The following is an 18,551-nucleotide window of genomic DNA, read 5'->3' on the forward strand; positions in this document are numbered from 1 at the left end:
CGATCTTCTTGAGTTTGCGGAATGAAAAACCGGAGTTCCCTGGAGAAAAACTCTACTTGTCTGTGCCAGAGATCGATTAAATTGGAAACCAGTCGAAGAACTGCTTAGAAGAAAAAAAAATCTTTTATTCGCCGATTAGAATTAACCCAAACTTATAGTGTCCAATGTTTCTAGTTCTATAAACTTCCTTCTGTTTATGAAGTCATTGAATGTGGGCTTTGTGAAATTTTTAATTTTTTAAAGACTTTTTATTTATTTAGCAAGACTCTATTTAGCACCGGTATTCAACAAAAAACAAGAGTTAAATCTAAGTTGTGAAAGATCGGGTGCGCTTTGAAAAAAATAGCGAAAATCATTCCACGCCGTTATTAGTTGAGCTTTCGACTGATTTCAGCCAATTATGGAACAACATTGTTCCTTACACTGCTGAAGGCATCCTCAGAAATTGCGAGATGCGACACACACAGCCTGTTTGTTGGATTGCAGGTATGCTATCCACTAGGACCACTCGGCTGTCTCAATTATATCCAAATGTTGCCCGTGATAACCCCCCCCCCACACACACACAAACAAACAACCGATTTCGACAAAATTTGGAAGATATTTGTTTCTTACGTTGTTGTTAGAAAGTCCACTGACAATTTCCACAAATTTACACCAACTTGGAGAGTGAAGGTGAAGTCATGAAGGAGGGAGATGCCTCAGATACCGTTACATTGTTCAGACAATTCTCCAATGTGATATCGCATAAAAACTTGGGGGGGGGGGTGATCAGAAAAATACTAAGATAGCAGGAAGATGACTATAGTTTCAAAGAGACTATGAATTTATGTAGGCAACCCAAATAGTTCAATAGAAAGTTCAATAGAAAGTCCTATTAAATTTAGATTGAGTGGTACAGAGAAAAATGGTATATTCTTTCTTTCTTTACTATGAATACTAATATGCGTGATGAATATTAATATCATGCATATCAACAGTCACTAAAAAAACTTATATTAATAAGTTAAGTCAGCAGTTATATAAGAAAGCCTAACTAATCGTATACTTGATGCTTATGCTGGATGTAGCGAAATGAGAATTAGCATCAAATTACGATGATCCTGGAACCATGGTACTCTAGGCCTATTCGAGCCGAATGTTTTCAGTATCGATCTTCTGGGAAGGTCTTCTTTCCTCTGGAAGAGAAAGAATCTCCATCAAATCCCAACTGTTTATATATATATTTACCTAAGGCGTAACGATTGATGCCTTCTGAATATGTAAAATAGATTATACCAGAGGATTTTTAAAAGGGAATCATCTTCCCCTTCAATAAAAGATTCACTCATGAGTGTTCGAGAGGTCCAAGTTGACTAATCGGGTCACGGTCTACGTTAATTGCCATAAGGTTTAGCAAAGTTCAATCAACAGAAGAATTTTGGAAAATTAAATGTCATCTTGGAAACAATTTAAATGTCTGATACCGGTATTGCCTTCCTTCAAGTCTTTCCTTAAACAGTTATTTTTTCCTATTATGTTATTGTTCCCTTTTTTATTGCTATTAACTTTTTCTAGGGCTTTTATGCTCTGAGATGGAGAAACTTTTGAAAACGGCCCTTATGAGACACCGATTTTCATTAAAAGAATATTTTGAAATCAGTTTTTAAAATATTTCAAATAAAATCAAATGTTTTAATAATTTCAGATAAAAATTCAAAGAAATTTACAATAAATAAATAAATAAAGTACTTAAAAAGATATAACTGCTGTCTAGGTTAGTGCAATATTAAATATTCTCCTTTCAAAAAATTAGCATAAGAATAATATAAGAAATTGTCTCTGGTGTTTGATATATTATCTTCGTTCACAAGTAATTTAATCCATGTAATTAACTATTAATATAAGTAAATAATATAAAATTCGTGTTACAAATTACATAACATTTTCGTTGTTATATGATCGTAGCGATGGTGTCGCCACAGATTAGAAGACGAAATGTTCCTTTGAGAACATTTCGTCATCTAATCTAAGGTGGGGGGGGGGGATATTTATTTTATTGCACCTAACGCTAAGGAACACGAAATATCTCAACCAGAATTTTCAGCAGAGATAATCTCGAGGCAGAAATAATAACTTTAAGGCCTTCGTAACTCGAAATCAAATCTTTAGTCAGAAATAAAACGAAATCATATTGCAGAGGCTGAAAACTTGGAATACGACAGGACAACGCAAAAATAACTGCTATGTTGAATGACGATATGTCTTAGGTTGTCTGGCCAACAGGCAAAAAAATAAAGGGATTAGATATGTTTGATAAAGAGGTTTTAGAAGATAGATACAGGGAAGATTTTTCAAAATTTAAGGAGGCAAAAAAGAACGAGGGGGGTCTCATCTTATAGGAGTATGAGTGTAGTCTGCAAGGAAGCGAGCAGCAGATGTTTCTCATCGCAAGTAGGAATAAGTGGATTGTGTTTTGCCCGTGGTGATGACGGCGAATGATTTAACGAGAAATATGAGGCGTTGAGGAAATATAGTAGAATGCGTGTCCCATGATGAATCCTCAGAATCATTGGTGGTAATATCCGATTAATAATTGGGATAATAATATATTTAACCAAATTACATTCAAACATTCGAACTGTATTGTTAGAACAAACAAATTCTTTCGCGGGCAATGCATGTTGCTTTGGAAACAAACAGAAAAAAAAAAAAAAAAAAAAATATATATATATATATATATATATATATATGTGTTAAAGATACCAAGCTATTTTAAACCTGGTTTTACTCCATTTTCCAAGTAAGCAAACAGACAAATATGCGCCTGCAAGTATTGCAAGTCTAGATGATCCCACACGTAGTGCAAGACCAAGATAACTCATGGTAAAAGGTGGATAAGCTCTGATCACTATTCTTAATATTTACCCTTAATGCAAAGCACATCTCCTGGAGGAAATGTATGATGCTATGTATTAAAGGCAAGAAGCCACTACCCAGACCAGTTTCGACCTTTATATAGGTGAAGCGGGATCTAAAAATAAGACGATCCCGAAAGATCGCCCAACTGAGCATTGTTCCACTCAGTGACAGGCTCACACCATCACCGAGAAGAAATTCTCAGCATTGGCGCTACCCAGTGGTAGACTCACCACACCAGCAGAGCCATAATCTCAGCGGTGGCCCCACTCAGAGACAGGCAAAAACCTGTTCCCAAGCAGAGCCTCTCAGAACCCAAGTCTCACCTGCACCGGTTTTAACCTTATGAATAAGTAAAGGCGTCTCTAAAAATTCGGACGATCCCTAGGCCACTCAATTGTGGGCGAAAGACCGTCCATCTCAGCGTTGGCTACACTCAGTGATGGCCTTCCACCCACCATCACCACCAAGCAGAACCGCTCATATTCGGAAGAAAAGCATTCACCGACAATGCCCCTCACCGGGCCGTGCCGGTAAACACTTTCCCGGGAGACTCAAAGTGCTCCCTTAAGATAAAAACATTAAGAGAGCGAACTCATAATAGCGCCCACCGGTTTCGACCCCTTTATTGAGGTGTATTTAAGTAAAGACCTCGCTAAAATTAGGACGATCCCTAGACCACTCCATAGTCGTCCAACTCAGCGTTATCCCACTCAGTGACAGGCTCACCCCGTCACCGAGAAGAACTTCTCAGCGTTGGCTCTATCCAGTGGCAGGCTCACACCACCACCAGCCAGAGCCATAATCTCAGCGGTGGCCTTACTCAGAGACAGGCAAAAACCTATCCCCAAGCAGAGCCTCTCAAAGCCAGCCTCCACCAGTTCTGACCCCTATCGAGGTCTCATCAGTAGGAGCCAGGCTAGAAATACCAAGATTTTAGTAATACAGAGCTTATAAGTATTTTACCAGAACAAGTTACCATAAGGTGTTTTAACCTTATTAAATAAAAATCTCAGGAGCAGAGATAGATGTAGAAAGTATTTTATCATGGGGATAATAAATGCTAAAGATACCAAGCTATTTTAAACCTGGTTTTACTTTCTGGTTTTACTTTCTACATCTATTTCTCCTCCTGAGATTTTTATTTATTAAGGTTAAAACACCTTATGGTAACTTGTTCTGGTAAAATACTTATAACCTCTATATTACTAAAATCTTGGTATTTCTAGCCTGGCTCCCACTGATGAGACCTCAACAAAGGTCGAAACCGGTCTGGGTAGTTTCCCCTTGCCTTTAATACATAGCATCATACATCTCCCCAAGGAGATGGACTGTGCATTAACGGTAAATATTAAGAATAGTGATCAGAGCTTATCCATCTTTTACCATGAGTTACCTTGGTCTTGCACTACTTGTGGGATCACCTAGACTTGCAATACTTGCAGGCGCAAATTTCACATACTTGTTTGTTTGCTTACTTGGGAAATGGAGTAAATCCAGGTTTAAAATAGCTTGGTATCTTTAACATTTATTATACCCAAGGTAAAATACTTTCTACATATATATACAGTATATAAAACTAATAAATAAATAAAATGATCCACGGCTTTCGAGAAATGTTGCAAAATGATTTTAAAGCATAATCATCTCTTACTGTGCGTGCATAAATTATACTTTTTTTTTTTTTTAAGTACGAAACAAAGTGTGTCCTGTATTGAATATCTCACGGGACATGCATGGGATAGTTAAGACAAACGGGATGACTTCTAAAAGAGTTATTCTCTTTAACAAGTGTACTTTATTATTTATTTAATGGGACGAATAGATTCCTTTCGCGGAGTCCCTGTCCAAATGGCAAGAATAATTACACTTTATTATTATTATTATTATTATTATTATTATTATTATTATTATTATTATTATTATTATTATCAGATTCCCGAACAGTAGGTTGTAAAACTTTGTTTTATTCCATTAATTCCACACGACAGGTTCCAGAACCTTACAGCAGATTGCTGACATGTGAGAAAAGTAATTTAGAGACTTCGGAACGTTGCTGAGGCCAAACGTGGATAATTTTCAAAACACTTCAGGCTTTCCAGTTAACAGCATGGTGGTGGTGGTGGTAAGCGCGCCTTTCGCGTGCGAGTGGGTGGAAAAGTCATCTGTAAGCCAAACGATATTGAATTAAAACCCACAGTCTTTTTTTTTTTTTGAGAGCGAAGAATATTCAAGAGACAAGCAAGCTGTTAGAGTACTTCACACTCCAGTATATTTTTACGCCTATAAAGAGTATTTTGATTTAAAAAAAACTGCGATTTTTTAATTAGTCGTATATATTATTATACTCGCACAGAATAAATGGTGAAGATATACTTCGATATTTTCATCGTTTCAAAACTATACCTTGAGGATTTTTTATATATATATATAATCCTCAAGGGCTCACTCTAGTGAGTATGGGCATGGCGAACCCGAGGCACCTGAAGCTGGACCACGCCTTACTTCATGTAATATATACCTGTTATATTATCTGTAGACTGATCCCTACTCTTCTTCCCCTCTGTATTTCTTTTCACCTTGCTCCTTCCCCCCCCAATGCTATTAGAGTATTCGAGGTCTAGGGGGTGATTCTGTCCTGTTTACCTATTTTTTTATCTCATGCACCTGCCCACCCCAGTTAAAAATGGTGAAGACAAATCAGAACTCTATACCGCATCGCTCGTCGCGCGGGTTACCAAGGGCCGCGCTGGATGTTAGGCTTCCTGGACAACCAGTGACAAATGGGCTACAGGAGCAAGATCCACAGAACTCGAAAGTATTTACTAGGAAAAAGTGGAGCATGGCTGAAAATAGACAAGTCATGCAGTGCTTCTACAGTTCAAACCCATCAGTTAGGGGATTTCAGAAACGAATGTTCCAACTTTGGCTTGAACGACACCCAAATTCTGAAATTTCATTCGAAAGGCTAATGCAGCAACGCAGCTTCATTATCAAACGCAAGATATTTAGTGAACTTGAGCTGGAAGTACTGAAACCTCAAGCTGTAAAAGGAGACCGTACTGATCCTGAAGTGACCAAAAATATGAATGGAGCAGAACCAGATTCCAACGTGCAGAATGCTGAAAATTTTGAAAATATACAAATAGTCGAAAGGAAGCTTAGATAAGGAACAAGATAAGGAACAAGAACTCGCAAGAAAAATTATCCAGCAAATGAACAGCAACTAGGAACGAGTTAGGCTTCCAGTATTGAGACAAGCACCTCAACAAAAACTGAAGGAACTCCTACAAGAGGCCAATAAAGCTGCAAGGGATATTCCTACTGGAACTATTGGGCAAACGAACCAACTTATGTACTCAATAGCCTACGTCGTAACATCTGAATTAGAATATAAGATTAGCGAACCCAAAAGCAGTAAGGCTCAGGAACCAAAATGGAAACATCGACTGGAGAATAAATTTCTTAAACTCAGAGCAGACGTGAGCAATTTAAAAAACCTTAGCTGCAAAAATCCGAAATAACCTCATAAAGAGATATAATACTGGAGCACATCCTATTGATGAAGCATTAGAGGAAGTGAAGCAAAAAAATAGTTGCAGTTGCAGCTAAAATAAGAAGTACAGTGCACGCAAATGATGTTTCGCGCAAATCAGCACCAGTTTTACAAGAAAATTGATTGCTGCAGGAATGATAACCTTAAAGAAAATATAAATATAAATACCAGAGACAAAGAAAATACACTCAAGTTTTGGAAAAACCTATGGGACAACCCTAAGAGGTACAATAACGAAGCAAAATGGATTGAACAAATTACGAACTGATCTCAAGAACGAAAAATGGACCAACTGAAAATAACAACTAAAATGGTTCATAAGCAAGCTAAAACAATAAAAAATTGGTCAACACCCGGGAAGGATGAATTACATGGCTACTGGTTGAAATATCTAACAGGCTTACATGAAAGACTTGCTAACCAATTTTATGATGTTTTAGAAGGAAAAAGCAAAGAATAGTGGCTCACAGCAGGGAAAACGTTTTTGATCATAAAGGATAAAGAAAAAGGTCCAAACCCAGAAAACTTCCGACCAATAACCTGCCTGCCAACAACTTTTAAGCTACTCACAGGCATACTAGCTTATAAAATATACAGCTATCTTAAAGCAAATCCTCTTCTCCGAATTGAACAAAAAGGTAACAGCAAAAATTCAAGAGGCACAAAAGACCAATTGCTGATTGATAAAATGGTTCTTAAAAATTGCAAACGTAGAAAAACCAACTATCATATGGCTTGGATAGATTATAAAAAAGCGTTTGATTCAGTGCCTCATAATTAGATTTTAAAACACAGAACTATTCGGTATTAGCGAAAACGTGCAAAAATTTTTGCAATCCAGCATGAAAAACTGAAAAACAACGTTGGTTATAAATAGAGAAGAAATTGGAGAGGTAAACATAAAAAGGGGCATCTTTCAAGGAGACTCATTATCTCCTCTATTGTTTATATTGTCATCGATCCCCTTACCTAGAATTTTAAATAAAAATGCTCATGGTTATCAAACTGCGCAAAAGAGTGCAAAGATATCTCACCTTTTATACATGGACGATCTGAAGTTGTATGCAAAATCAGAGAATGAACTCGGATCGTTGCTTAACACTGTGCACATATTCAGTCAAGATATATCAATGGATTTTGGCTTAGACAAAGGTGCAATTGCTGGAATAACAAGAGGAAAGTTTGAAGATATGAACGAAATCGAGCTACTCAGTGGTGAAATAATCAAGGCAATAAAATTCGAAAACAGCTACAAATATTTGGGAATTTTAGAAGCATCACAAATTCTGCACAATAATATCAAAGAAAGAACTAGAGCAGAATACATAAGACGATTAAGAAAACTCTTTAAGTCAATGCTTAATGCTGGAAATTTGATAAAAGCAATTAATACCTGGGCCATACCTGTTCTGAGATATTCAGCAGGCTTTGTTGAATGGATCCAGCTAGAGATGGAAGATTTAGATCGAAAAACTCGAAAATTAATGACAATGCACCATGCCCTCAATCCTCACAGTGACATTGATAGGCTATATCTATCACGCAAAAAAGGAGGTAGAGGATTATTACAAGTGAAGCAAGTTATTGAAGAAGAAAAACGAAATTTAAATGATTATCTGCAGCAAACAACGGAAAAATTTCTAATTGAGGTAAGGAAAGAGGGTTTATTTAAACCCATGGAGACAAAATTGGAATACAAAACCAACCAAGTAAAAGTGAGAACTGAAAGATGGAAAAATATGGCATTGCATGGAAAATACTTTCACAGCATAGAGGACAGCAACTTGACCTGGCAATGGTTGAGAAATGGAGCACTAAAGAAAGAAACAGAATCGGTAATTTTTGCAGCACAAGAAGAGGCCATTAAAACCAACGTTATGATGGCAAAAATACAAAAAATTCAAGAAGACAGTAAATGTAGATTGTGCAAAGAAAAGGAAGTAACGGTAGACCACATTATAAGTGGATGTAGCAAAATCGCACAAATTGAGTACCGTAAAAGGCATGAAAACGTAGCTAAGATAATCCACTGGCATTTATGTAAAAAGTATGGGTTTGAAGTATCTAAAGACTATTGGAAGCATAAAGTTCACCAGAAAGTGGTTGAGAATGAAAAAGCTAAAATACTCTGGGATTTCAAATCCAGACTGACAAAAGCTTGGAATGTAATACACCCGATATCACAGTGGTTGAAAAAAGTGAAAACAAGAGTGTTAAGTTTATCGAAATATCAGTAGCAGGAGATAGTCGGATTGACGACAAAGAAAATGAAAAAATTACAAAATATCGCGATTTGCAAATCGAAGAGTTGCCGAATATGGAAAAAGAAAACGAAAGTTGTTCCCATAATAATAGGTGCTTTAGGCGCCATCCCTAAAACATTGAAAAAAAACATCTAGAAGCACTCGAGTTAGATGGATTAAAAATTGGGCAGCTGCAAAAGGCCGCTTTGTTCGGCACAGCTTTCATTTTCAGAAAGTATTTCCACAACTCATAGGCCCTTGGGTAGGGCTCGAATTAGTAGAATATAACCAGCCTTTTCTTAAGACTGAGGAAGCAAATCAAGCTTTGATGAATATATATATATATAATAATAATAATAATAATAATAATAATAATAATAATAATAATAATAATAATAATAAAGTAGCATCATACTTGCCTTCAGACTAATCCGGACTACTATCCAAAAAAGGATGGCAACCATTTTCAAAAATACCCAAGAATCTACAAAATTTCTTGTAGATTCTTGGGTATTAGTCTGAACCGTATTTAGTTCAGACTAATAGTTTATATGCAGTATACTAAGGTGAACATAGTAGATTTAAAAATTCGATGTTTTTATGCGGAAAGGTTGTAAACCTATAATACCTTAGTACCGTGAATCAGCTAGGAATTCTTTATTCTATTTTTTTTTATTATTAATTTTTGTAGTTTTACTTGGTCCAGAAATCCTGCTCTCTGGAGAGACCAAACATTTCAAGCCACTTCAGGCCTCCAATAACCAGAAAGGTGGTTTCACACCGGGAGATGAAATTCGTCTCCCACCTAAAAACAATCACAAACATTCATGCTCACAGCGTGATTCGAACTCACAAACTATTGATTGGAGAGTGCATACACTAACCACTTGGTCAAACAAAAATCTTTCATAAGTATTTTACAAGTAGCTACAATAAACCGCCTAATGAAATAAAATCTGTAACCTCAGAATATGCCTTTAAAAAAAAGATTGGATGACTACCTCATGGGACTAAATTAAGTAATCTTTTATACGCTTAAAATAAAAGTCAACTAGGATCGCTTAGATTTATATATTTTGTAGTAACCAGTGTTACTACAAAACACCGTACTGTTACTATAATACTTGTGTTTAATCACTTGTTTTTCTCATCGTACCATCTTCTATCGTAGGTCAGCGACCATCTTGGCGAGAAAACTACGTTCTTGCGTTGATCTGAGCAGTTGTATGCTGCTCTTTCCTGACCACGTCTTGATGTTGTCAAACCAAGATATTATTTTTCTTCCTCTAGCTCCTTTGCCATCAATGCTTCCTACCAAAATGGTTTGTAGAATCTGATATTTGCCGTTTCTTATGTGTCTAAGATATGATGTTTTTCGTTTCGTTTCTTGATTGTTTGTATGAGATCTTTTGCTTCGCCAATGGATTTTAAGGCATCTTCATTGGTTATTTTTTCTTTCCATGATATCTTTAGCATTCGTCTATATAACCACATCTCAAAGGCTTGAATTTTCTTGACGGTTGTCGCCTTCAATGTCCATGTCTCAACTCCATAAAGCAAAATAGACCAGACGTAACATTTCAGCATTCTGTATCCGACTTCTATGTTTAGATCTTTATTGCAGAATAATGTTCTCATTTTCATGAAAGACTGCCGTGCAACTTCAATCCTTGTCTTTATATCTATTTCAGGATCCCATCTTTTATTAAGCCGGCAACCAAGATATTTATACCTTGACACGTGATCGATAGTTTTCCCACTGAATGTCAGTTTCATTGATGAGGTTGGATGTTTGCTGATAGCCATGTATTTCGTCTTGTTGATGTTTATATTTATTCCCATTCTTTGTCTTTCTATGTATACTCTGTCAATGAGTTTTTGGAGATCCGTGATGTTATCTGTAATTAGCATGGTGTCATCTGCATATCATAGGTTGTTAACAATCTTTCCATTTATTGTGATTCCCTCTGGACATTCTTCCAATGCCTTTTTAAAGATTACCTCTGCGTATATGTTGAACAAGAGTGGTGAGAGCACGCATCCTTGTCTCACTCCTCTTTTGATGTTAATATCACTGGTGGTAATGTTGTCTAATTGAATGGCAGCTGATTGATTCCAATACAGATTTCTTATTAATCTTATGCCTTTTCGTCTAGCCCTATTTGTTGAAGGACTTCTATTAAGTTAGTGTGTCTGACCTTGTCGAAAGTTTTTTCAAAATCTATGAAACACATAAAGAGAGTTTTCTGTTTTTCTATGCATTTTTGTATCAATATTTGGGCACAGAAAAGGGCCTCTCTAGTAAAAAAGGGCCCCAAAACCATTCCGAAAGCCGAATTGTGTTTCACTCAGAGTTTCTTCACATTTTCTATAAATGCGATGCTGAATTACTTTCAGAGATATTTTTAATGCTTGACTCATTAGACTAATAAGTCGGAAGTTGCCACAAGATTTCGCTTTGGGTTTCTTTGGGATAGTGCTAAATATAGATTTCAGCCAATGTAGTGGAAATTCGCCACTTTCATATATTTTATTGAACAGTTTTTCAAGAAGTTAGATGTTATCTGGTGCTATTAATTTTAAAAATTCTGTTTGCACACCATCTGGTTCACTAGCTTTTATCTGATCTTATAACATTCTCTATTTCATATTTCAGATTTGCTGGTCCTTGAATGTTCTATTTTATATTTATAGGCTTCTGTCTAGTATTATTGAAGAGTTCTGTTATATATTTATCTAAATCTGTGCTTTATTCTCTTCTTCTAGAACTATTTTTCCACTTTCATGTCTTAGAGACACTACTTGCTTTTTTTCTGAATTTTCGTTGATTTTCTTATACAGATTGAAATAGTCATGTTTCTTCTGAAGCAGTTCAATCTCGGTACATAAATATTTTCATCCAATTTTCCATTGCTTATTTTATTTTCTTCTTGATGATGTTATGTGTTTCTGTATATCTGGCTAGGTCTTTGTTTTTGTACATTCTTCTTGGATCAATAAGAGAGAGAGAATCTCATTTGTCATCCATTTCTGTTTTTTTACATTATTCACATAACCTACTTCTTCAATACCTGTTGTTACGATGGCATTCTTTAAGCTGTTCCAAAGAGATTCCACTCTTTCACTTTCTTCCATATTAATCAGTTGTAATCGCAGGTTAAGTTGTGTACTGGCTCTTTTATTTATCTTCGGGTCTTTTAGTTGTTCTAAGTCAATTTTTTTATCTTCTTTTGTGAATTTTTGGCTGATTTTAATCTAAGACGTATTTCTGCAACTATGGGATTGTGGTCTCATGAGATCTGCTCCAGGATAAGTCTTTGCACTCTTTATAACTACTGTGGAATCTTTTATTTATCAGTATGTAGTCAGTTTGATTTCTGACAATGTTATGCAATCAAGGTTGAATCACTAGTATATTAGATTTATATTATCATTGTACTACTCTCTTTTTTTCTTTTTGAGAGGTTCGAATCCCGTCCAGAATGAGAAAAACCTTTATTAGGTGTTTTCATCTGAAGGTGAATTAACACGGAGTTGAAGGGTTGCTTCCCAGCTTTCCCGGAAACTTGAATTTTCCAGTCAGCAATATCAGTCAACCAGCCAGAGAATACACGCAATTGACAAACAGGCTGTGCAACGAGAATTAAACACCCTAGTCAGTCCATTAGATTAGATTTCTATGAAACCAAGTTACTCGGATAAGATAGGACATTGAGCCTAACATTTAGGAGGATGAAGAAGACTCTTGCTCGATTGCAAAGTTGCACAGAATCAACACAATTAAACCGAACTCTTCTATTGCTATAACCGTGCCGATGTCCTTACTGAATGTTACACATCCATAGGACTTTGTGGTTGCTTCTAGTAAATCCAGTACTGCTTTATTTCTCTCATCGAACGTCTTCGTGTGTTACTGTTTTTTTTTTACCCCTTAATGCTGTTACTCTTCATATTGACAGGCTTACTTTAAGCGATATTTGACAAGCCATAAAACTGCTCCGTTAATCGCATCTATTATTTCTTCTCCAAGTGAAGTGCGTTTCGATGACGTACTGCTTGTAAACAACGTAGTTTTAAAAAAATAATAATAATAAAAGTCCCCATCCAATCAAGGTTCTATTTGGTTCTGCAATCTGTGTTTGAAAGATTTTTTTTATTTTTCAAAAAAAAAAAATATCACTCTTAATTTTTTAGATGAAATATTTCCTTCTCCTTTTTCACCTTATTTTCTGTACTTTCTGCCCCTGAATAGTCATTTCCAGGTTCCATCTGTCTCTCAGCCGTCCCTACATCATAACACTAGAGGGCAGCTAAGCTCCATGGTTCACTAGGTAAAATATAACACGCGCATCTGCACACGCCTGTGTTGAATACTCATTTCCCTTCCCGCCAAAGTCGTCGCTTTAATGTCACGTTTGTGCCCCCCGAGGTCACTGAGCGGAACTGCAGAAGAAACTGCCATCTCTTTCTCTCTCTCTCCCCCCCCCCTTCGTTTCCTCCCCCTTTCCTCCCTCCCGGTTACTTCGTCCACCCTGCCGACATTTTTCTTCCGCCACGATCACCGAGCACGTGCCGTAGAAAAACGCCTGGAGGAAGGTCAAGAAAGGTGACAAGTCTAGAAAGCGGGAGTCTCACGAAGAACGACTTACCGTTCTAGGCTAGCGATGAAGCACGTACCGACAAAGAATGGAAAGAAGGAGGAGGGAGGGAGGGAGGGGAAAGAGAAATAACTCCCTTTGCACACCAAACACTGATCAATACATTATTTATAGAGAATGATGCGTAACAAATTCAGCAATTTATCCTCTGTAGTAAAATGTACTGATAGAAGGTGGATATTAAATAAAAACTCACCACGATGGCATTGAAATGAAGTGAGTGATTGCCATTCTAATGATGAGCATTGATGATCCTGACGAAAGTGATTCATGTTCACATGGCAACACTAGCCTATCATTCGAGTTGATCCAAGATAATTTGAATAAATATTTTATTATTTGTCATACCGATAAAGTTTGGTGATGTCAAGTGAGTCGTAAATCTCGCAGGCGAGATCGTTCAAATGACCGAATTAGGAGACATCCATCAAGCAGTTAGATTACGCAAAATAATGAATGCAGGTTTATTCGAACCACAACATTTGGGCGATGTGTTGTCATGGCAACTAACGCTTGAACTGTTGTTTCCGGGATGGAGTAAAACTTGTTTTACAATTCATTGGGTATAATCGGAGAATCGATCTTTGTCAGCGCGTAACTTCGAAGTTCGGTCATGTAGGCAGTGTGATTACATCTACCGAATTTGCCGGTAAACTTGCAACTCACAATCCGTCACGTGAACTTGCTAATGAAAGGAGTAATTGGAACATTATAGTCATTAGTATCACCAATGGAAATCTAATTAACGCAGACCTTAGTAATTACAGGCGACGCACATTAGATTTAGTGAAACTACGCTTCTAAACACTGCTTAAGCAGGGCTGGATTACCAGAGACGGGAGTGAGTCACCTGCTTAATTTCGCGGATAGTCGCTGGCGCCACGAGATGTGCTAACAGCTCAGAACGTGAAAGCTGCAATACGCTGTGACTTGTTCGGGTCGATAAGAGATGTCACATCAGAAACGGGTAGTACCTACTTGAAGGCAGATAGGCGACGAAAAAAAAAAAAAAGGAAAAAATAAAGAAAGAAAAGAAGGAAAGAAAATGCATCGCAGTGTGCGATAACATACGCATCAGAACAGCTCAGGTTCAAGTAATATAAAGCACACTTATTAATTCAGTGGATAAACTTAACAGAGTTCCAGCTGTAAATGTAGTTCAGAAAATTAATGATAAAGACTTGTGGAATAAATTATGAGTTTACTCCGCAAGTTTAACCAACACTCTCTCTCTGTTGGTTTCTAGATCGACCAACTGTTTCTAATTCCAGCTTTTATATGCTCATTCCATTAACTTATATCTCTGTTCCATTTCGATCTTCTCTTTTCTATCCATTCCTTTATGGGTTGTACCTGACATTCTTCATAAATGTTTTCATTTTTACTCTAACAAGTTTTGTTTTCTTAATTTTTCTTAATATTTTCATTTCACGTTGACAAAGAAACAGAAAAGAAATATCGTTTCGTTCTCTTTCTTTCTTTTTTTATATTATACTATCCATTATTTTTGCTCAGATTCAAACTTTCAAATTACCTTTAGTATTTTTAGAAACAACGCAATTGCAAATCTGATCGAAATTAATGTCAGAGTCCAACCTGTAGAGTGGCTTTAAAGATCGACCATCAAAGCATTGTGCAGAAGAGGAGGCGAGGGGAAAAAAATGGATGACGAGTTTTTGGCTTAAGAGTCGCTGTCTGTCGATTGTTGAGCAGCTTATTCAAATGGCTCATCATTCTCACTTATATCTTATTGTATAAATGATTCATAGGAAATGTTTATTAATTTAGCTGATAAGTAAAATTATTAAAATAACCGTAATTCATTTTTAAAAGATTTTATCATTTAAATTACTGTTGCTATGTCTTTAAATTATTACAATTTACAAAATTTTTAAATTAAAAAAGTATAAAACTATATCAAATTGATGATTTTGGGGGAAAAAATGAAATTCAGATGTGTTAACAAAAATATTTCTAATGTTTTAAAATGTTACTTATTGATGATAAAAAGCCAAACGGTTATTTTTTCTGGCGAAGTTAATTAAATTAAGGGGATAAAAATCCCTTATTATTTTACAGCCAGTATGCGAAACTCTGAGAACGAAAACTACGATCTAAGAGTTTCATGCCGAAGAACTATCGGCGAACCAAGCTTACGCTTGGATTCGCCGATAGATCTTTAGCCGATAGTTCTTCGGCATAAAACTCTTAGATCGTAGTTTTCGTTCTCAGAGTTTCGCATACTGGCTGTAAAATAATAAGCGATTTTTATCACCTTAATTTAGTTACTTATTGATATTAATTATAAAATATATGATTTAAATTATCACAATTTACCTTAGATAATTTTTACAATGTCCTGCATTTGAACCGAAGCCATCGATAAAGCAACAATGCAAAAATTTGTTTGTTTGTTTTTTGTTTAAGTCTTCTTTATCATGCATGCACACACACACACACACACACACATACACTTAACAGTAAAAAATATTAAATCTCTTTCCAAGTCCTAAAATTTGCCTACGACCATTTTTACTTATTCATTCTTATAAACATATATATAAAACAGAATTTTGTCCATACTGCTTGTATCCTTTTTTTCGAGACATCACAACTTATTGACTCCCATCAGCCGACCATCAGACAGTCTCTGTATTCTGACTAACAACAATTGAATGTCCATACCCATCATTCTCAATTTCACCAGTAGTTTATCATGCGGTGATGCCTTTGAGATGCCTTGCAAAATCTAGAAAAATAACTGTATAAACATCTCTTTGGTCCAATATAGTTGTCAGCCTATTATAAAACGTTAACTAGGCTTCCAAGACTTCCCTTAACAAACCTATCCTGTGGTAAGAATAAGAAACAGAAAAGATTCTTATTTTTATGATTGCAATTTTTCAATTTTATCTCTAACCAGTCTCTCCAGCATCTTCTCCACCTCACGTGTTACACATATTAGCCTATGGTTTTCCACCACTAACTTGGATAATCCCTTATGCAGTGGCAATTTTTCCTTCCCTCTCCAGTATTTGTTCCTCACACCAGACTTGAACAACTAAGTCAAAGGCCTTGTTACTTTCATTCTATATTCCTTAACATACGTGTCGATAGCCTATACAGTCCCACAGGCTTCTTAACATCAAGCTTATTTAATATTCCAAATACTTCACTAGCATGAACTGCCATTCTCTGCTCTTTCTTCCCAATTGAATATCAGCGCTACATTATTCCATTATTTTTATGTAAATTCTTTTCTGTTACTTTAAGATCCTTCGAAGATCGTATACCGTAATTGTACACGGTAAAATTTCATCCTTCCTCGGCTAATTCACAATGTTGCAACCCCCCCCCCGTCAATTTCTAAAACTGCATTACACCAATTATTACATTCCGAGGTAACATGGGTTTTTATAATCAAAGTTGTCGAACGATGGGAATTCCCATGGTGCTTGTGTTCGTGAGCATCTGCCCACCCTTCTGGGGGAGGGGACTGTTCCAATGTAATTCCTGTGTGACCTGTTTGTTGACTAGTCCATGATAGATGACATTTATGCCACCTCATCAATAGCATCAACTTCGTTAGATACTTTTCTATTATAAAAGTTTATTTTTAGCTTTAAATTCCATAAAAATGTTAGGTTAATAAGAGCCCCCTTATGTATTAGTATTATGCTATTATATATGTAATGGTTGATGAGACAAACATTTAGTACAGGTAATCATTAGTTGGGAAGTCAGTGAGATGAAGACTTTATTATATTCTTTGAACATATAACCAAATTTGACGTGTTTAATTTACTGACGAAGCAAAAATGGACTAAACTAAAAATTAACAGATCGTGAGTGGCGGGGGGGGTACTGGGGCTGCTGAACTTTTTATGGGAGGGGAGCTAAAGCCAGGTTTAGCATCCAACGACTTTAAGTAAAAGACGAAAAAAACTAACAAGAGAATTTTAACTTTTGGATGGAAGAGGCATTTTATGCACAACAGGGAATTCTCCCCCCCCCCAAAGTAATTGCTTAATGTTGTAACATCTTAAGAGTCTACAAAAGGCTACAGATAGTGATATTTATTCATGGTATGACGCACAGACATTCGGAAATCAAACTGAATGGACAGTAACTCAATTTAGAGAATCAAATATGCTTTACTGGAGGCCCTTTTTTTTCTTTTTTTTTTTTTTTTAGGCTGTTAGTATAGCATATCATTCCTTACTTTTCTACCAAACTACAGAAGAATGTTTTTCATGAAACTGAATATTCACATCTGAAGAGACAGAAGACACGTGTCTTCAGTTTCCCAAGTTTAGCTGCAAAGAATTTTGAGAGTGAGTTTTAACGTTTTTCTTGAGAAATCAAGAACTTATTGAGCAAACACTTTTCTTTCATGGAAAAGGTTATAATAATTCGCATTTTATTTAGTATTAGCATAATCAAGAGTTATTAGATTTTACCTTTTACCTCGATAGGAATTTCAGTTCATTTGCGACAATTTTCAGAAACCTGAAAATTGAGGAATTGAGGAATTGATAAGTACCAGATCGACATAATAGGGGTGACTGAAACAAAAAAGACAAAAACTGGTGAGATCCTTCTGAGCAATAAATAGAAAATGTTATATTCAGGCAATGACAATCAAGGAAAAGAAGGAGTAGCCATAGTACTCAACATTAAATACGAGGCTAATCTTCTTGAATGGCAGGCAATATCAAGTAGAGTCATGTGGACAACTAGAATGGGGAATTGAATTTTTTGAAGTAATTTTTTGAAGCTTTAGAGAAAGCAACTGAAACAATGAAAAAGGATAAGTCGGTCCTTGTTAGGATCTAAATAGCAGAGTAGGAAATGATTGTCAGACATACAAAGATATTTTGTGAAAATTTGGAGAAAAGAGCAAAGCTAATACAATGGCAAATACCTGTTGGATTTCTGCTCAGGACATGGACTGGTTATTACTAAGGCAATGCTCCAACATAAAAATGTGCACAAATTCACATGGAGAGAAGAGGCAAGGAATAAAAAAAGTCTCATTGACTATGTTATTGTTGATAGTGACGTTTTCTCACTGGTGCAGGACACTAGAGTGTACAGAGGATTTAAAATTGGCATGCGGTGAGGTTGTCTGCAAGGATAGAAAAATCAAAACTCCCTGGTAGACAAAGGAAGTTAAAGGCAGTGAAAGAAAAAAAG

This window comes from Typopeltis vanoorti, chromosome 1, assembly GCF_054136105.1.
Source record: "Typopeltis vanoorti isolate ZY-2024b chromosome 1, IOZ_Tvanoo_1.0, whole genome shotgun sequence".
NCBI lineage: Eukaryota > Metazoa > Arthropoda > Arachnida > Uropygi > Thelyphonidae > Typopeltis > Typopeltis vanoorti.